We start from the raw sequence: 21513 nt of genomic DNA, 5'->3' as shown, positions 1-21513 counted from the left end.
TTGCAAAAAATTATGATCAACAATCAAAGCGAGTGTGCAAGCATATTTTAAGAATGCTCAAAACCATGTACTCTGTGGAAATAAAATTATTCCACATACCCCAAAATCATTACCATGTCAGTGGACCAGGCAGGGAGAATACACCTGCACCAGACCTGATCTAAGTAAACTTGGGATCTATCTAATATGCTTATATGATTATACAGGTCTCCTCCCATCACCGATTATCAGACTTGGATCTGTGAACCCATCAGAAGATTGTCTCAGCTTTCATGAGTATACAGTATTTATGGTAAGTTTTCCACAGGATATAGTTTGCATACAGTACATGAACACCGGCTTAATATGGAATGCAATGGCCTGCCTTAGGGCCTATACTAAAGAAATATTAAACTATATTGAGCCTGATTAAGAGGTACAAGCCGTTTCACTTGCATCTGTGATTTCAGATGTTGGGGACAAGAAAAAATATCCTAGTGACTCAGATGTCATCTTGTGCATAGAGAACTCCCACTCCTGGCGTTTCACATTCACGTACAAAAGCAAGAAAAGTTGTCATATTATCAGACCTCTGAGCCACCCTCTTATGCTGTTGCAGATGAAACTTCTCTCCTAAGATGCCAGGGCCTTTCCTGCTGCCAACTAATATACAGTGGCTGACTGGGCAACACCTTCAAATGGTCCGACCAGTGGCGGCTTGCACCTTTATTGCAGGCGGGGGGCTGCTGCTGGCAACGATGCACGCACTTCCTCCCTTGCCGCTGCACCTCCTGGTCCCCGCCACAGTGTCCTCATTCCCGGCACCTGTCATATGATGACAGTTGCTGGGACTGGCACATGCGCAGTACAAACCTCTGTACTGCGCATGCGGCCAGCTTCTATCGGCTGCTTCGACAACCACTCACAGGAGGAAAATCATGGTCCCGGGTCCTGTATAATACAGATGACAGGCACCGGAACTGATGTATGCGCAGTACTGACGTAGGTCCCACCCATGCAAAATCCCCTGGTTTTAAGGGATGGCCCTTGGCAGCCCATAGAGAAGCATCCTGGAGGTAGGGAACACCTCCCAATGAGACTACCTCGGTGACTCGCAGGTCGGACTTACAATAGGAAGTCACTGCCAGTCACAATGAAGCTAGTGAAGTCTCACAGACTGCACCTGGCTTCACTACAGTGGTGGATTTTACTTGGGGGGGCTAGGTGAGAACCGCCACTGGTCCCGACACACCTGCACTTTTCTATCCACCCGGTTACTTATCCCAAAAAGTCACTTACCGGTCACTCAATTTGCAGATAAAACTGCACTGCGTCCTACATCGCTAATCAATCACCGCACATGCGCAGGTAGGCTGTTATGCACGCACAGTAGTAAAAATATGCTTCACTGCGTCAGACATCGACGTTGCCCATAGTGAGGTGGAGTGCTATATATGGTAAAGCACTTGCTTGCCAACTCAGGAGCCTTGCGTGTAAAACTCACAGATCATATGTTTGGGAAAATCAAATACCAAATAAGATCCTGATGTGAATACAGTGAAAGTGGTTCTCTGGAGGACTTTAAAAAGTCTAGCCAGCCTTACAACTAGAATGTGCTCAATAGAAATATTGAATTTGATGGCAGATAAGAACCATTTTGCCCAACTTGTCTGCCCCTTTTTTTAAACCACATTGTTACCTCAAACCCTATTTGATCCTATTTCTTCATAAGGATATCCTTGTATCTATCCCATGCATGTTTGAATTGTTCTACGGTCTTAGCGTCTAGCACCTCTGTTGAGAGGCTATTCCACTTGTCCACTACCCTTTCTTTGAAATAAGTTTTCCTCAGATCTCCCTTGAACCTCCCTCCAGTTTCAGCCATTTGTTTTATCCGTCCTGGTGTAAACAGAAAATATATTTTCAAAATGAAAGTTTCAATTAATTTTGTGACGTTGTGTTTCAACTTGATTTAGTTTGATTTATTAATTTTGGTTTGATTTTGTTTTAGCCATTAACTTGATCCTGAAGGCCATTCCCCATTAAGATCATTTCTGCTTTGGAAAATGGTGTCTGTTTTACTGCTGTAGCAGAGCTGCTTTATTCATATAGGCTATGAGAATACAAGTTGCTTTGTGCTACATAGTTGACAGAAGGAAGCTATACGATAGAAGACACAAAATATTCCTGTCCTTTGAAAGTGTAAAGGCCCCTATACACTAGGGCGACTTGTCCTTAGGACAAGTCGCCCCCGACTTCCCCCTGAGCTTCCCCGGCTGCTCCACTGGGGAGCTTGATTAGATTGTGCCATTTTTTACATGTGATAAATCGTCTCGATTTATCACATGTAAAAAACCCGGGGAGCAGTGGAGGGGGGGCTGCTGGTGGGAGCAGGGGGGCTGGGGACGCTGCGGGGGACACAGACGCTGCGGGGGACACAGACGCTGCGGGGGACACAGGCGGCATAGAGCCGGGCAGAGGGAGCCGGGAGCTGTCAGTGCTAGAAAAAAAAACCTATACAATGAATGGGCAGCCTGTGATTGGCTGAGCGCTCTCTCAGCCAATTGCTGACTGGCTGAGAGAGCGCTCAGCCAATCACAGGCCGCCCATTCATTGTATGGGCTTTTTTTTTATATTCCGTGCTGACAGCTCCCGGCTCCCCCCGCCCGGCTCTATGCCGCCTGTGCCCCCCCTGCTCCCTCCACCGCCGCACCGCCCCACTAGGTCCCAAGTCGGGTGGTCGGACGTGCAGCAGGTCCGACCACCCGACGCAGATCCGATGCGCACGGGACCGCGCATCGGATCTGAGGGGACATCAAAACTAGCCGATTTTGGTCCGATTTAGGCCAGATCCGACTGATCTGGCCTAAATCTGACCAAGATCGGCTAGTGTATGGGGGCCTTAAGGCAAGTCTTTTCTGCTCAATTACTGTACAAGTGCTTGCATGTAAACATAATATAAAATAATGAAACAATACTAAATAATAATAGCAGACGGGTTTGTCCATGCATTGTCTGCCTGTGGTTACTGTGCACTCTGGGGTGTAGTGGTCAGAGAAAGTCATGTGATGTGAGAAAAAGCGCAACAGGTAGACAGAGAGTGAGAGGGAGTTGGAGAGACAATCGACCAGATGTACTAAACTTCAAGAAGTGATAGTGATAAACTAGCAGCCGGTCAGTCCTTAACTGCCATGTATGTACTTGAAAAATCCAAGTTAGGAGCTGGTTGGCTGGTAAAAGCTTAGTACACCTGGCCCAAAGAGAGAGAGAGATTGATTGTGTCAAGGACAGAAATAGACAATGCTAAAAATATAACATTATAGAGAGGGAAATAGGGACTCTGGGGCAGATTTATTAAGCTCGGTGAAGTGATAAAGTGTCTGGTTTTTATCAATGGCCAATTAGCTCCTACCTGTCATTTTTCAAACCAAGCCTGTAACTTCACAGTTTGGAGCCGATTGGCCGGTGATAAAAACCAGACACTTTATCACTTTACCGAGCTTAATAAATCTGCGTGTCTAGGAGTGACATGCAGATTTGAGTGTCAAGGAGAGTCTCAGGGAGATTGATAAAGAGAGGGACAGTGTGTCAGGGAGAGAGACAGTGAGGGGAAGAGAGAAAGAGAAAGAAAGAAAGAAAGACACTACTTGACAATAGGGCAGGAAGGACAGAGCACTATTTGGCATAGGCGAACAGTCATACATACAGACTGATGGACAGCGACAGGGGGGGGGGGGGCATGAAGGGGCAGATGGGGAGAGGCATTGATGGACCCTGGGTGGGCATAGATGGACAGACAGCACCATATGGGGGCATAGACGAACAGATATACATACATACAGACTGATGGATGGATGAATGCGGGCTCACGGTACATACATTGACCATGCTACAATGATGCAATTTAGCCTGTAACGCATAATAGCACCACCCACTTTTGCTCAGAGAGCGGCGGTGAATGTAGCGAGAAGCGGAGAGTGTTCAGTGGGTGGCAACTAGAGGCAGGAGATTTGCCAACTTTTCCGGGAGTGTATGCAAGTCTAGTGCTACCAGGCCTGTATCTGCATACAAAAAACTACATTGCCGTGTTTTCTAGTAAATAAAGGATTGAAAATGTCTAGCTTGCACAAGGACAAAATGTTGACAAGCAAAACGTTGATATGGAAATGACAGACACCTGAAAAGATCAAAATTCATTTTTCCTTTTTTTTCTTCTTTTTTTGCTGTCAATTTGTAGATTTCATCACCTGGACCCCACATTAGTGCACACCTTCGTCCGCCATGCTTTGGACAAGGTGCCTAGCTCCCCTACCATTGAGTTTGGCAAACATTACCGTTTCCAATTAGAGCTATCGACGAATACCGTTTAATGATGTTTAAGTGTATTTTTCTTCATCTCTAGTATACATGGTTTTGCTTTGTTTTCCAAACCTGTTGGTCAGGAGATGAAGAGTAAATGCATTAGAACATTCTACACCAGCATTTTTTGTGACATGATTTACGGAACCTCCTGCTATGGGTGTAATTTGTAAAAGGCGAAAAATAAATAAAGCTGTGGTGTAGTAGACTGTCCTTATCAGAAAGTACAAGTAAATATATATCTATAGAGGAGTCCCATTATATAATAGAACACAACTAGCATTGTTCATCTTTAGAGAACAGTTACATACTGTCCTCTCACAACAAAGAACAGCAGAGCTATTTTCTCATGATTGTACTTTTGCAGTTGAACAGGCGACTCCATAGATGCAATCTTCCTCAGCGCTGTTTATTGATGGGATTGTGACATGATACAGGAGGTGAATATTGTAAAGCATAAAGCAGATTGGAAAACGTTCCTCATTTCTGGCAGCAAACATTAGAAATGTCACTGGTTACTAGAGAAGGCACAAAATGGCTGCCTCCTACGTGGAAGCAAGCAACATATACTGTTTGTCATCCATTTTCATCTACCTTTCTCTCAGTTTGTACATTCTTTTTCTCTTCTTCACTTTTATTCTATCTACATGCTAGTTCAACTTTTAGCCAACAAAACACTTTAGACATTTCCGGTTACTGCAATTAAAGTTTTGTTCGTGCAATCAATTCTTAAGCAGCCCATACACGCTGCTGTGCGTGCTTTCTCTATGTGTGCTTTGATGTGCGCGCTCCCGCGGCACCTCATCGCACAGTACAAAAAGTATGTGCTTGCACATACTTTTTGTACTTAGGTTTCATCACATTGCATCGCATTGCATGCACAACGCATGCACAGGCAATGCAATTCAATGTGATCCCTGCTAGTACAGCATGCTTAACACCTTCAAATCAAATGTTATTAAGTACATGAAATGGTAAACATATTTATTGCAATTACTTTTTGACAGAGCAATGAATAAATGTGTGTTCTATTTAAATAAAAATAAATGTATTATAATTATTATTATTATTAATAATAATAATAATAATAATAAATAATAATTGAAGCATATGAGATCTCAGGTCATCATGCGTTCATACAACACTGGATGCTATGGAAAAGTGTAAAAGATACAAGAAAACAGAGTTGGTGTTTCCCCATTGCTAGGCAACAGAGCCTAGAATTTCATTTGACATAATGCTTAATATAAATGTGATTGAGGATGTTCTTTAAAGCACTTACTGTGCAAAAGAAAATTAAGTAGAACAAAAAATGAATGCTCTCAGGGAACGGTTGAGAAACAAGGACATAGGTGGGGATGCTCTAACATCCGCGCCCCCTTACCACCGCCCATCGCCAGCTACCGCAAACATAATTATCGCATATGCTCTAACATATGCAATAATTATGACAAAAGACAGCTGTTGCGTTAAGAGCTGTCTTTTGCATTGACCCTGCGATGAGCGGCAGGTCCCGGTGGCTCCCCCCTCCCTCTCTTACCCAGCCTTCCTGTATTGTGTCAATGCTGCAGCGGGGGAGGGGGGGGGGCTGGCTCTCCTCCTCCTCCTCCCTGCACCCGGAAGAGGATGGAGGATGTATGGTGCAGGGAGGAGGAGGTCACAGGTCGGACCCCTATATCACACCCGATGTAAGGTTCCAACCTAATGTGGCAAGTGTCAGTCATAGTAATGTGCAGACATAACAGTTGCTTGAAGCAATAGACGCTGGTTACCTTACACACGATGGATAAATGCAGTGCATCTACAATGTGCCAGTGAAATGCAAATCAGGAAATGCATGCATGTCTAGCACACAGAGACAGAACATGATCTCTGATATGGTGCAATGCTGTCTGCAGCTGATGTGGGAAAAATACAGGTTTGCATTTTGTGCCTATTCGTCTGCCTAGAATATAGCATATTCCAGCGTTAACATGCACTAACCATTACTAGATACAAACTGTGCAATATCCAGGCTGATGAGTGGATTTTCAGCTGATTGGTGTGTATGCAGCTGCAAGTAGTCGGTCCATACTTGCATACTTTTGCAAACTAGTTTCCTGGAGATTGTAGTTGGTAGAAGAACTTTGGCATCTAGAAGTGTGGATGTGTACTGCTACATCTGAGAGAAATCTTTTAATATGACATATATCCAAATGTAGATGAGCCCCAAAGCAGAACTACTATACTTGGTAAAGTGCTGGGAAATGGTGCTGATGATGCAATGTAACAGTGTAATGTGGGCTATGTGAAATTAGGGAGATTGCTAGACTAATGAGGGAGAAAGGGAGAGTGCTGTTATTTCAGGGAGTCTCCTGTAGAATGCAGGGGGGAGGTAACTATGATGTAACAGTGTAATGTGGGCTAGGTGACATGAGGGAGATTGCTAGACTAATGAGGGAGATTGCTGTTATTTCAGGGAGTCGCCTGCAGAATGCAGGGGGGAGGTAACTATGATGTAACAGTGTAATGTGGGCTAGGTGACATGAGGGAGATTGCTAGACTAATGAGAGAGAGAGGGAGATTGCTGTTATTTCAGGGAGTCTCCTGCAGAATGCAGGGGGGAGGTAACTATGATGTAACAGTGTAATGTGGGCTAGGTGACATGAGGGAGATTGCTAGACTAATGAGGGAGAGAGGGAGATTGCTGTTATTTCAGGGAGTCTCCTGCAGAATGCAGGGGGGAGGTAACTATGATGTAACAGTGTAATGTGGGCTAGGTGACATGAGGGAGATTGCTAGACTAATGAGAGAGAGAGGGAGATTGCTGTTATTTCAGGGAGTCTCCTGCAGAATGCAGGAGGGTAAGCAGCTATGGTCGGGTCAGATGAATGGATGTGACCTGCTTCACCGAATGTGACTACAACAATGAGCCAATATTGTGGTCTTTTTTGATTCATTATAAATAATTACCTGTAATGGTTTACCTTATATAAGAAATATGATCTTTTTTTTTTGTTTTGTTTTTTACACAACATTTTTTATTTTAATTAATATAAAAATGTAAGCGATGCTGGTCTTTTTTTTTTTTTTTGGTGTTGTCACTCAAAGGGTTAAAAAGTCACCTTTATGAAATACTTGCCTATTGCAGTCCTCCACACACAGAACCGTAGACACCCCTCCTCTCTGTGGACCCATGAATGGCAGGGCCAGAGACAGCCGCACCCATCCTTCAGATCGCTATGATAGATTGATATTGTGTGTACTATTACACGACCACTGAGAAACCCATACAATGGAAGGATTGTGTGGAGGATGCAAAAAGAAGCCCATAGACTTCTGTAGGGTTACACTAGATAATATGCTGTTACCCTCTGTGGCAAAAACACGATGGTCCTGCGTTGATAAATATGAAAATGCCATAAAAATCCAAAAACTGGGGGTTTTACCGCACTTTCCATTTGATACATCCTGGCCTGTGGCCTAATAGCACATAGTAAACTTCAATAACCCTGGAGACACAAGAAGACCACTGTAATTCTGTCTCAAAGTCACAGAACACTGAGACTGTACTGGCTTCTCTGTTACTGGCAGTGACTTCCTATTGGAAGTCCGACCTGCCAATCACCAAGGCAGTCCCATTGGGAAATGTTTCCTCCCCCCAGGATGCCTCTCTATAAACTACTGAGCGGCAGCCCATAATATCCGGGGTCTGAACATGCGCAGTACCTACGTTGTTACTGGTAACACGCCGGTCCCGGTGCCTGTCATCTGTATTATACAGGCGCCGGGAATGTGATTTCTCTTCTATGGGCTGTTTCCGAAGAAGCCCATAGAAGCTGGCCACATGTGCAGTACAGAGTTATTAGTGGTCTCCATATTTGTTCAAACTAAAAAGCACTAACGGTACTTGTTTCCTAGCACGGCCACAACGATTTAGATCGTTGTGGTCGTAAGATAAAAAATCGGATCGATCGCATCGCATGCGATGCGACCGATCCGACCGACCGATTTTTCACCCGATTTTTTTTTTTTTTCACCTGATTATTTTTAATTGCCCCCCCAAATGTTACTAAGTGGGCTAGACCCCACGATAGACGTCAACCCGAAGCGTGGCGAGCGCAGCGAGCCCGCGAGGGGCGGCGGTGCGCGTCCTCCGACCTTTTCATTCCCCTACTATCCACTAGGGCGTGGAGTGAGAATAGAATAGTGTGGCGAGCGCAGCGAGCCACCGAGCCCGAAGCGTGGCGAGCGCAGCGAGCCCCGCGAGGGGACGCGTATAACTTCACAGTTATACGCGTCCCCTCGCGGGGCTCGCTGCGCTCGCCACGCTTCGGGCTCGGTGGCTCGCTGCGCTCGCCACACTATTCTATTCTCACTCCACGCCCTAGTGGATAGTAGGGGAATGAAAAGGTCGTAGGACGCGCACCGCCGCCCCTCGCGGGCTCGCTGCGCTCGCCACGCTTCGGGTTGACGTCTATCGTGGGGTCATGGCGGGCACATAAAAAATGTGAAATGGGTCATATTGGCCCATTTCACCTTTTTTATCATTTTTCCCTATGTGAGATGGACTTAATCAAGTCCATCTCATCTTGTGCCATTATAATGGCACAAGACCGACAAGATCCTCCCGATTTCAATGTTAAAAGATTTTTTAACATTGAAGTCTATGGAAAAATCGGGTCAATCGGTCGGTCGCATCGCGGCCGATTTTAATTGGTCGCGACCGACCGATTGACCCGATTTCTGTCAATCAAAGGGAAAAAATTGTAAAAAATCGGCCACATCGTGAGGATCGTGTCCCTTAATTAAGAGCCACGATCACTCACGATTGTGGCCGTTCTAGGAAACAAGTACCGCACTAACTTCTAAACATATTACTTGAGTTTTCACAATCACATTGACTCCACACATCTACAGAATTATTGTCCGATCTGGCTGGTTGGTAAAAAAAACCTGGTAATGGATGAAAGCAAATGACAGTTGGCCATTCGCTTTGAAATGCTGGAAAACTGACAAACTGTCATCAGATATCCCCAGGTGTTTGTTTCAACCAGCCAGATCGGACAATAAAGATGTAGCTCAGTTCTTGCATCTCACCTCCCAGCCCCACCCCCAAAACAAGAAGAAAAATACATAAAACACCCTTAATCTTGTTATAGCAATGAGATCTATAGGACATGTATATTGTCACATGCTCTGGGTTTTCTTTCTCAAGGTGACTGCAACATTCATACACAAATACCCTGTGGTTCCTCAATGAATAGATTTGTTAACGAAATGAAAAATTCTTCGTAGCGTACATATCAAACAAAATCTTTCATATGTCCCGTTAATATGGCTGGGATATGGAGCCAGCTGGTAACAGTCTGTGCAGAACATACGGATAACCCCAGGTGGCATATTTCTTCATTATATGTTTAGATTGTGTTATTTAGGTAATTTTTCATTGTCCATTCCTTCCATTTAGAAGATTATTGCAGTAAATGGCAAACAACGTGATGTGCCCACAATGCTCAGAGCGATCTAATGTGACAAGAAGAGTGATTATGAAGAAAGAATAACTGCCTACTGGCTGCCAGATGGGACACATCCAGGTTTAGCGGAGTGCTTTTACACAGAAGCTGGAGGACAGAGAATGTGCATAGCAGTCACACACCAGGAATGCAGTGTCAGACACGAATGACGCACTAGTATCCCAATTATTACAGATACCTTCACATTATCCCTCACAGTCACATTGTAGGAGGAAGATGATTATCCCACGGTCTGCCACTGTACTTGTATGGAAGGTAAACTCTGGCATTAAATTAGATACTCTAGCAATCACTCTGGAATCATACTGGCAAGTTCTATAGTATAGTAACATTATAGCCAATATACAGCAACAGAAGCATTATTTCTACAAACAAAATGTTCAGGAGAAAGCCACATAATAGCCTGCTGGCAATTAAAGCCTCAATCAAATCCTCTGTAGAGTGGTGTAGATATATGGTGTAGAACCTTAATGGAAAACCAGAGTCAATTCACCGTCATGTTGCTTTTGGCTAATATCTGAGCTGGAAACCCTTACTTTTTTATCATCATCATCCTTTATTTATATGGCGCCACAAGGGTTCCGCAGCGCCCAGTTACAGAGTACACATTATCAAACAGGAAAAAACAGTAACTTACAGTTGAAGACAATACAGGACAAATACAGGGTAAATGATTATAGGAACATCAGCTGATTGCTGCAACATAAGTATCCAGGTGGTAGCAGAAAGAATGCTTTGGTGCAGTCGAAGACTGCTGAAGTAAGACAGGATAAGCACATGAGGTAAGAGGTCCCTGCTCGTGAGAGTTTACAATCTAATCTACATACTTGCCTACTTTTGATAAAGCATTTCAGGGAGATTGTATAAGCAACATCTATGAGAGCACTGCTAAAGTGGGCATGCATTGTTAATCAGTAGGACCTATTTGTTGTCAGACTAATACCTACCTATTCTAAATCACAAGTGGTTCCATAGAAGTGGCCACAAGAAACCCTTTTTCAAAATGAATATTGCCATAGGGCTCAGTATCGGATCTAAAACTCAGCAACACTAGCAGCAGCAGCAAATAGCTCCATCAGTAAGGTATCTGCCTGCAAAGTAACAGGCTCTGAGACTCCCAGGATTCAGCCAACAAATTAGCCAGGCTATGTGGGTGTTAGACCACTCGGTGCAGCAGTGGGCCCTTCAGGCTGACCCCCAGACATTTGAGGAGCTGACAGTGGTGACTGAGCGGCACCTGACCCTCCCGACCACCTTTTCCCACTAATCCTGGGCAGTGACTTCCCGTTGCTGCAGGAGCTGGTTACATGGAATGACACTAATAGTCAGCCGCAGAGGCGTCTCAGGGGCCAGAGACCAGAGACTATCAAAGCTTGGTGTCCAAGAAAGCTACTGAACCATTTCAGGAAACCAAGACTGACTCTCAAATGGAACCCTGTTGGTGAGAAGATATCACTGCAGGACTTTGGGCGAGACCAATGGGATGAAAGCAATCTGGAACGCTATTTTAAGACCGTAAAAATGGTTGGACAGAAACACCCAGGTTGGTCATTAAATAAGGGCTGTATCGCATACCAGAGGCAAAGCAGGCAGTGGTAAAGCAAAATGTGAAATAGATGCTATGCCTAGGGGTTATAGAGGAATCAGTCAGAGAGTGGAATAACCCCATTGTTTTAGTACCTAAGCCGTCGGTGCTTTAAGGCTCTGCAATGACTTACATAAATTAAATCAAGGTTCTCGCTTTGATTCGTACCCTATGCCCGGGTTGATGAGCTGGTAGAAAATGTAGCCAATAGTCAGTACCTTACCACTCTTCATTTGACAAAAGGATATTAGCAGATTCCTTTGACAGAAGCTGCGAAGGCAAAAACACCTACCCCAGAGATCTTGCAATGTATCAGATAAAAGTGTGGGTATTGACTGTCTGCGCAAATGAAGCAGCCTGTATTCAAATTGAGATGAGGGTACCACCTAGTATCCCTGTGTGGTCATGGACAAAAAGAAAATATCTCAATCATAAGAATATGGGCGCTTATATAAAAGGAAAATTTGTACTCCCCCGTATATGTCACTGTCCCTTGGTGTCCTCCGTCTTCTCTCTCGATGACAATGTTATGAAAAGACAAGAGGGAAGATAGAGAGCACGTCTCCTCGTGTGATATAGTTACAGTAGGTGTGTATATTCAAAATAAATTATTTCGTTTACACGATTCTGGAGTATTTGCGTGATATTTTATATGTATAGCGGGGTATGCCCCCTTTTCCATACACTCACAATATTAATCAATCAAACAGGCTTATCCCCCCACTCTGGAGTATTGTGGAATCCTCAAATGAATAAGATATGATGGGGTGGACCACCCCTAAACCAATGAGTAATTGGTTTAGGGGTGGTCCACCCCATCATATCTTATTCATTTGAGGATTCCACAATACTCCAGAGTGGGGTGATAAGCCTGTTTGATTGATTAATATTGTGAGTGTATGGAAAAGGGGGCATACCCCGCTATACATATAAAATATCACGCAAATACTCCAGAATCGTGTAAACGAAATAATTTATTTTGAATATACACACCTACTGTAACTATATCACACGAGGAGACGTGCTCTCTATCTTCCCTCTTGTCTTTTCATAACATTGTCATCGAGAGAGAAGACGGAGGACACCAAGGGACAGTGACATATACGGGGGAGTACAAATTTTCCTTTTATATAAGCGCCCATATTCTTATGATTGAGATATTTTCTTTTTATCTTGCAATGTATGCACACGAACAAAGAGGTGAACTCTTGTGTGACCCATTGGGTTTTGGCAGGGCCGGATTAACAATGAGCCTGATGGAGCTACAGCTCCAGGCCCACTCTCAAAATATGCCCATTTTGTAGCTGAGGGCCAGGGCTTTCCAACGAGCCCAGCCCCGTGTTGCTAGCCCCCCGGGAACCAGAGATACCACCAGGCAAACCTGGAACATTTTCCCCATAGAATAACATGGGACCCGCTAACTCCGACCTCCACCCAGTTCCAACGGCTGCCAGTTCCCCCTCCGGCATCACAGAAGCTCGAGGTTGATCTCATTCGAACCCAAATCGCTGGGCCTTCAATCTGATACCTGGTCCATATGGGTTCATTGGTTCTAGAGATATTGCGGGTAAACCAATTTTTTTTTTTTTTCATTTCTGGCTGTTCATGTTGTTTGAAGACAGATTTCTCTGGAACCAAACGGCCCATTTTCACGGGACCAAAATCATTTGAAGCCTACATGTAAATGGGTCAGTTGAAGATATAGCTATATATAGATATGGCCGAAGATATAGCTGGTTGTTTAAAGGGAGGCGGGGGTGGTTTTCTCTCGCCCTCACAATGCAGAGACTAGGCTTGTGTAAAAGGGGTCAGTCCGGGAATGTCCCTGCATGATCCTGGGACCATATTACCAGGTAAGTCCCTGCATTTTCTGGTGTGAAAGGGGTATTATTTTAAATAGCCTGGACATGCAGTGCTCTGAATACAGCTGGGCAGCCCCCTACTAACTGCTCGGCTGTCAATAGCTGTCATTTCTGCCCATCGGTGCTGTCCCCCAGTTACCGCAAGCATGTATTCCCCCTTGGCAATGAGCATGTAATCCCACATGGCAATGAGCATGGAACCCCTGGCAATGAGCATGGAACCCCTGGCAATGAACATGTAGGTGAGCAACACTTACTGTATGTAGCATAATTTTTAAAAAGGCATTATGGTGTTTGGCATAATACGTAATGAAGATTATGGTGTGAGGCTTAACATGTAATGGGCATTATGGTGTAATAGGCGCAATGCCCCTATTTATGAAGCATATTGTGCATTATTGCTCAATCTGTTTGGTATAGTGCAGGCATGTCCAAACTATGGCCCTCCAGCTGTTGTGAAACTACAAGTCTCATCATGCATTGCCACAGTTTTTCTATTAGGGAACGCTAAAACGATGTCAAGGCATGCTGGGATGTGTAGCTTCACAATAGCTGGAGGGCCACTGTTTGAACATGCCTGGTATAGTGTGTATTTTGGCTCATGCCTCAAGCCATGTAGCAAAATGTGAATTTTGCCTTAATCTGTGTGCCATAGTGTGAATTTGGCTCAATCAGTGGGAATTTTGGCTCATTCCATGTGGTATAATGTGTAAGAGGCAAGTACAGTATAAGGGGGTTACGGTACTTATATGTTAGTTGGGCACCCACTGAGCTATTTGCTTAGTTTTCCGTGTCCCCTCGCGGGGCTCGCTATGCTCGCCACACTTCGGGCTCGGTGGCTCTCTGTGCTCGCCACACTATATAAAATCAACTCCATGCCGACATGGATAGTGGGGGTATAAGCGTACTAACTATAGTGGGCGCCCAACTAACATATAAGTACCGGGGTTACTATTGTGTTACATGATTTGTATAAGGGTATATGGTGTGGTAAACTTAGGTGACCAAATAAAAGGTGCAGAGATGTTGTCTACCAAGTTTCGACTTTCAGTATTTTATTCATAACTGGAGTGCCGCCTCCCCCCGCAAGTATATTAGGACATCAGCATCCTGCGGGTGCACCTTTGGAGTGCACCCGCCAATATATCTCCCTGCATTTTTCTTATGTCAGCCCCCTGCCTTTTCCAAGCATATATAATTAGTTGAAAGTATTTACACAAATAGAGACACACCCATGAGCAGACCACCCAACCAGATCACTGGTCACGCCCCTCACATTATTAGGCGCTCGCTACAACCCCTAATATTGCGCATAATAGGCCCTTGATCATTTTCAGCTCCAGGCCCATTTAGACCTTAATCTGGCTCTGGGTTTTGGCTTTACAGCCATTTAAGTTTGAGGTGAGGTATCGTCCAGAGAAACATCACCCCAATGCGAATGCCCCTTCCAGGAGGTTTGTAGGTCATGATCCTCCAAACAACCCTATGGTGAAGCTAGGGGAGGAGGAAGAGGGTGAGGTGGGAAGCCTATAGAAATCGGTGGACAGCTGTATACCCAGGTGGATGCCACAAGTAGAGGTAGGCGAGGTGGAGAACTCGCCTGGAAATTTGTCAGCACCACCAGGGTGGTTGAAGCTAAGGGCGGAGGAGTGTGGTATTGGCAACATAATTCCTGTAATGTTGAGGATCCAATCCAGGTTTTAGAGCAGCAGCAAAACTGATGTGATCAGGGTTGGGCTGATTAGCAGCACCTGTGCTTTCCTGATATAAGCGTTTCCAGGGCCTGACACCTGGTGACAGGTGTCAGAGCAGTCACATCATACAGGAAGGGATAGCCAGCTCATTGCGGGGTGACCGGGTTCAGGACAGTGTGTTCCCAGGCATGGTGGCGGCCGTGCAGTGATGCACTGTGCTTGGTGCACTAAACGAAGCACAGGCTTCTTCAATACAGGACACCAGCGGGCATTTAAAATGCTGAACCGGCTTTTGTGCCAATCAGAGCTCGTGTACCATTAGCCAATCAGAGTGGCTGCTGGTACACGAGCTCTGATTGACTCACCAGCCGGTGCTGCATATTAATTGCCCGCCGGCATCCTGCATTGAAGAAGCCTTTGCTTCAGGACCTGCAGGGGATGAGGAAGCAGGAGTCGGGCGGTAAGTGAAGGGAGGGGGGGGGGGGCAGAGGGGCCCAGACTGGAAACCAGTCCCGGCCCCAAAATTCCTAGTGGCAGCCCTGGGTGAAATAGCCGCTCAAGGGGATAGGCTAGGGTTGTAAGCTATGGTAGGGACCACTGGAACATTGTGAGGAGATAGAACTATGCTGTGACAACTGTATGCTGCATACAGTTGTAATCTCAATCACACATGCTTAATCTGACAGAGCGCCCAATTTGTTATTTTCTCTGAAATTGTCTGTACTTTATGTGTACTTTGAAATAATTATATAATATATATATATATATGCGTCCAGTAGTTCGGCACTGCTGCTGAGAGAGGGACATTCCGTGGTGCCTTCCCAGTAATCAATAATATCCTGCGTCCCCTATATGCTAACCAGCGGCTGTCAAATAAGGGTAGGTGGCACTCCAACAGTTAAAGGTGATAAACGATGTTTATTTCAATATTCCATAAGCCGACGTTTCGAGGCGCTAAGCCTCTTTTTCAGGGCGTGTGATATACAGGTAAAGTGCTTTGCACAGCACTTTACCTGTATATCACACGCCCTGAAAAAGAGGCTTAGCGCCTCGAAACGTCGGCTTATGGAATATTGAAATAAACATCGTTTATCACCTTTAACCGTTGGAGTGCCACCTACCCTTATTTGACAGCCGCTGGTTAGCATATAGGGGACGCAGGATATTATATATATATATATATATACACACAGTATATACATTGTTAATGTAACTGTAAGCTTTGAAGATATTAAAACTTAATTTCTAGTTCTGATATTTTGTATTCTTAGACCTACAGTATGGCCCTGTGCTACCAGTTTTGTGAAATATTAATAATGTCGTTTTGTATGTATGAAGAGCTACCTAGTGTCATATCACCAAATCTTTCTCTTTGTTGGCAGCCATTTTTATATATCTGAGCCACATCCTACTGCCACACAAAACCCTGACAAACATCGTCGGCCATGACTCACTTGCAATTGGTGTTACGCCCCTAACTGAATTTTGGACCATGCTGCACAACCAATTATATAGCAGCTACATAAGAGTGATGAATAGACTAGTCAGTGAGATTGCTACTATTTGAGGGAGTCTCCTGGACATTAAGGGAGAATTGGCAAGTACTGCATGTGTGATACACACTGCCCAATAAAAGCTGTATTGCACATACTGTATACACCATTGCATAGACATAGCCACATGCAGAGATACCCCCTTGCATAGAGACAGTGGCGTAAGTTCGCACCAGTTACCCGGAGGCAAGATAAGTATTGGTGCCCCCCAAATAGCTCAATCAGTAAGGTTCTAATACAGGGTGTGACACTTGCAAAAATTATGTTAGCCACAGAAACAATATCAACAGCTTTCAATTAAGTGATTCAAACTAGCAGGGGAGAAAAGGTGCCCCCTTGGGAGCAGGAGACCAGGGGCAGATGACTCCATTGCCTCCCAGAGTTACGCCTCTGCATAGAGACAAATATACTGCATAAGTGCACAATCCCCCATGTGTACAGTTATTACCATCCACACCACTGCGGCCAATAACTATTGTACTAATGGTAGAATACCACTTCTCGCTCCTGGAACATCCTTAAATTTGTGGAGGTTTCAGTCCCTTGCAAATAGAAAAAATGCACAATAATTAAATTCCATGCTAATTTGGTCGCTCAACTTAGTCCGTAAACTGTCATCTTTCATGAGCAGGGCCTCCCGCCCTCTTGTTCTCCCCCTACACTAGCCTGATCTCTATTGCACTCACAGAGAGTGTGACTCCAATCCTTCCAAGGGACAGCGGTGTAGCTAGGTGCCATGGTGCCCAGAGCAAGGGCATATTTCGCGCCCCCCCCCCCCCCTGTAATGAATTGGGGGAGTGGCTAACATGTGATGGCAGTAGGCCATTGTAGCCAGGGCAGTGCGGTCAAAGGGGGGGGATCAGCACTGAACATACATGCGGACACCCCCCAGCATATGGCTGAGCGCATCGCAGGGATGATACATCCCCGAGATAGGATCGCATATTACAATGCGATCCTGGGAGGTAATATTCTGCCCAGATCGCATTGTATATACAATCCATAATAAATGAGACCCTTAATATAAATGTACTTCTTAGTTATATTAATATTATTAATTATAAGTCCTTAACACCCTCTACCACACTCACTGTCCCATTATTACATATATTTGATTTATTTAGAGAGACCAAACCCCCACCCCCCATCAATGATTATTGTTATTTAAATGTATGAATGTACAGGTACAATGCATGAACTTGAAACTTTAAAATGCACCTTGATAACACAGCCTGTCACACAGGCAGGCAGGCAGCCAGCAGCAGTCAGCCTCCTCCAACTCAATTTGATACAGCCAGTGCTTGGGATGGAGTGATGATGCTGAGGGAAGAGAGAGTATAGCAGGGGAGTGTCCTCCTGTTTTCTGCTGCGCTGCCCGGCCGGCTCGTCATTACACAGCCGACTGAGCCAATGCCAGATTAAGGTCCTCAAGGGCCTTGAGCTGAGTTTTATGAAGGGCCTATTACGTGCTGCTGCAGGGGGGTGTGACCAGCATGGTGGGGTGTGACTACTGATATGGAGGTGTGGTCTGTGCTGTGTAATGTGGCAGGCACCATGGAGGGTATAGTTTCCCACCTACTTTTAACCGCCTCAATCTCCCTCCATTCATCGCTTAAATGAAGCATAGACTTGTTATATTACCAGTGGGAAAAAAAATACATAAAAAAAAATCTACATTCTATCTATCTATCTATCTATATACATGGCCAATATTGGAATTTAAAAGTTGGAAAAAATGCCTCTCACGCCCCCCTTTCCTGCTTGTGGTGTCTGTCCCTCCCTCCCTGTCCCTCTCTTCTTTTCCCCTGTGACGTCTCTCTCTCCCCCTGTCCCCTGTGGTGTGTGTCTATCTCTCTTCCTGTCACCTGCAATGTGTTTCTCCCCCCTCTTCCCACCGGCCTTTTGGGATGAAGTGAAAACCGGAACTGGACTGAACCCCAGGGGGTGTCCAGTCTGTGGGGTGGGGGGGAGGGTGTGTGTGTGTGTGTCTGTGACAGCTTCACCGGGGACACGGGGAAGGGTCAAATTACAGCCTCCTTGTATGGTCCAGACTGTTCCGGTTTTTATTACTCTTTCGGACCATGCAGGGAGGCTTTATTCTCCCCCTTCTCCTCTCCCTGGTGACAGGTGTCAGAGCAGTCCCATCGTACAGGACACCCCCAGTCTGACATACAGGGGTGTTGTCCAGTTCCGGTTTTTACCCATACCCTGCCTTTTTCCCTTTAGGGTTCATCACACTGGGTAGGGATGCTATACATCCTGGTTATCTCAGGATTGTACCAGCTCCCAGCCTTTCATCCCAGCATTTTTAAAACTGCCTTCGGGACATACAAATGTCCCAGTCATTGGATTTGGAGTGGTCTCTGCAGGATGGAACAGTCCAGTGTTTTGATTTTTGAAAAATCACAACCCCCAACCCCAGGGCCGCTTGCTTGTGTATGCCCCCAGGCTGAAACCTGCCAGCCAGCCCCTGCTCCTCTCACTGACTCCGCCCTTACCTCTCACTCCTGCACCTCTCATGCTGTCCTTTCTCTGTCACCCCAGCAAATCACTCACCCCCTAATCTCACTCCAGCCTTCCACCTCTCACACTAGCACCTCACCAATGTACCTCACACTATCCTTCCAGTTCTCACCCCAATACCTCACTCCCACCCTCCACCTCACTCCATCATTTCAGCTCTCACCCCTGTACCTCACCTCACTCCAAACCTCCACCTTTCACCCCGTACTCCATTTCCAGCCTCCACCTCTCACCCCTGCCCCTTATTCCCTCCTTTCGGCTCAAGCCCCCTGTGCCTTTCACCCCGTACTCCATTCCCTTCCTCCACCTCTCACGCCTGTACCTCTCTCCTTCTTCCCAGCTTTCCCCTAGTACCTAACCTCACTCCCACCTTCCACTTCTTACCCTTGCATCCCACTTTCACACTCCTGCTCCTCATTCACTCCCACCCACCACCTCTCACGCTTGTATCTCACACTGTACCTTGCTCCCTGCCCTCACTTTCCAACCTGCACTAATCCAGCCACAACTGATGTTCACTGTAGCTGTGGCGGGCCAGCGGACAGACAGGCGTGCGTGGGGGGGATGGAAAGGAGTGTCACACGGGGTCCACTATAGCTGCTGACCTCTTGTTCTTGTGGAGTCTGTAGTAGATGTGGCAGTACGTAGAGGGGAAGTGGTGTCATGTGAGGCTCCGTGTCACAGTACTCAGCACAGGAAAGGCTGGAAAAGCCTTCCATTGTGGCGCCGATGACTGCGACATGCGATCCACTAGTGCCGCGACCGGGAGGTGTGATGGGACAGGATGGGAGGAGACTGTGACTGTGTTAATGCCAGAGAGGGTGGGCCCTAGGAAGCTGCTGCCTATGGATGAAGGAAAAGGGGCGTCAGTGGGCGGGCAGGCAGGCAGAGGCGTAACTAGAACTTTGTGGGCCCCATAGCAAAATCTTGAAAGGGACCCCCCGCCCCCCCGGCCGGAGGAATAGGGGGAATGGTTGAAGAGATAGACGGACGAATGGTAGGGGGCATTACCGGACGCATTGACAGGAGGGTGCATAGCCGGAGAGGCAGGCTGGACCCTCTATCTACAGATAGTGCAGGGGATGCAATTCATATGGGGCCCAATGACTTGTGGTGGCCCCAAGGCAATCCCACTGCACCCTGTGTTCTATTTGTTATCTTTAACCACTGCTGCTGTAGGCCAGGTTGGGCCATCACCTCCTCCCATTATTGTGCCACCCTCTAGATAGACATAATTGTTCCCCAGATATGTCCTGGAGTGTATAGCCATTGTTGTGTCACCCTCTCCCCATCCCCCGTATATCCTTTATTATTCCTATATTGCCAATATTTCCCCACCATTCCGATCCCCCTCCCCATAGTTTTTAATGTAGCTGCCGCTTCCCCATCTTGTGAGCCCTGACTGTCAGTATGTTTGAGCATGTATGTCACTTACTGGGTGAGAGGACGGGAAGGAGGACAGAGGTGAAGCCGGTTCCTGTGCAGTCTCTGAATCTACAGTAGCTGCGACGCCGGCTGTGCGCGGCTGATGGACTGTTCAAGCACTTCAATTTGCGTCCGTCAGCCGCGCACAGTCAGCGCCGCCGCATCCTACGTTCTCTCACCCAGTAAGTGACATGCTGTTCTCACTATACTATAGAGGGTGCAGGGGATTGCTTTGGGGCCCCACAACCCGCCGGGCCCCATAGCAACTGCATCCCCTGCACCCTCTATAGTTACGCCACTGCAGGCAGGGGCCGGGCAGCACACAGATGCAGAGCAGGCTGAGGGCTGCGGAGAGGTCACAATAAGCGAGTCATGACTCCAGGCGCTGCCGCCCTGCACCCCCTCGGCGCCCGGAGCGTGTGCTCCATTGGCTTCGCCCTCCCTACGCCCCTGCCAAGGGTACCGGGTCATGTAGTGCTACTGCTAATTACTGTCATTTATATGGCCTAAATTATCTCACTGTTTGAAGGTTTCTCCCTGTTCTGACTCTTTGATTAGATTGTTTATTTATATTATTGTAATTTTCCTTGTACAATCTATATATATAAAAATGGATGTGTGTATGTTCACTATGGACTCCAAAACGGTGTGACCGATTTTGATAAAATTTTCAGTGGGTGATGAAGTTTGGTAGCGATCGGATCAACAGAATTTTTTTTTTTTGGTGGGGGGGGGGTTGGCAATTAATTGATCACGCCAAGAATGAGATTTCGTCTCCGCCGAACTTCTGTCGAATGCAACTGAATATTCAAGTCTTTCCCAAATCTAACAACCAACTACAAAAATCCAAAGTCATCTGACTATAGATAATTAGTGCTTCCCGTGCGAAGCCGGGGCGGGGCGCTAGTGCTATAATAAAACATCAATTTAATTCTATACATGTTCATATGCTAATTCACATTAATACATACATTAGGAAGGTAAATGTACTGCTACAGCATACATTGAAGCATACAA

General features: G+C 46.0%; 1 protein-coding gene across 5 annotated transcripts in view; it reads right to left on the bottom strand.

The window, feature by feature from the left end:
- PSD (pleckstrin and Sec7 domain containing) overlaps nt 1-21513 on the bottom strand; it is a 325459-nt gene that overhangs the window by 64829 nt on the left and 239117 nt on the right. The gene's annotated exons all lie outside the window — the stretch shown is intronic.

Source organism: Crinia signifera, chromosome 6 (genome assembly GCF_055691185.1).
Source record: "Crinia signifera chromosome 6, ASM5569118v1, whole genome shotgun sequence".
NCBI lineage: Eukaryota > Metazoa > Chordata > Amphibia > Anura > Myobatrachidae > Crinia > Crinia signifera.
This window is presented reverse-complemented; position numbering and strand designations above follow the sequence as displayed.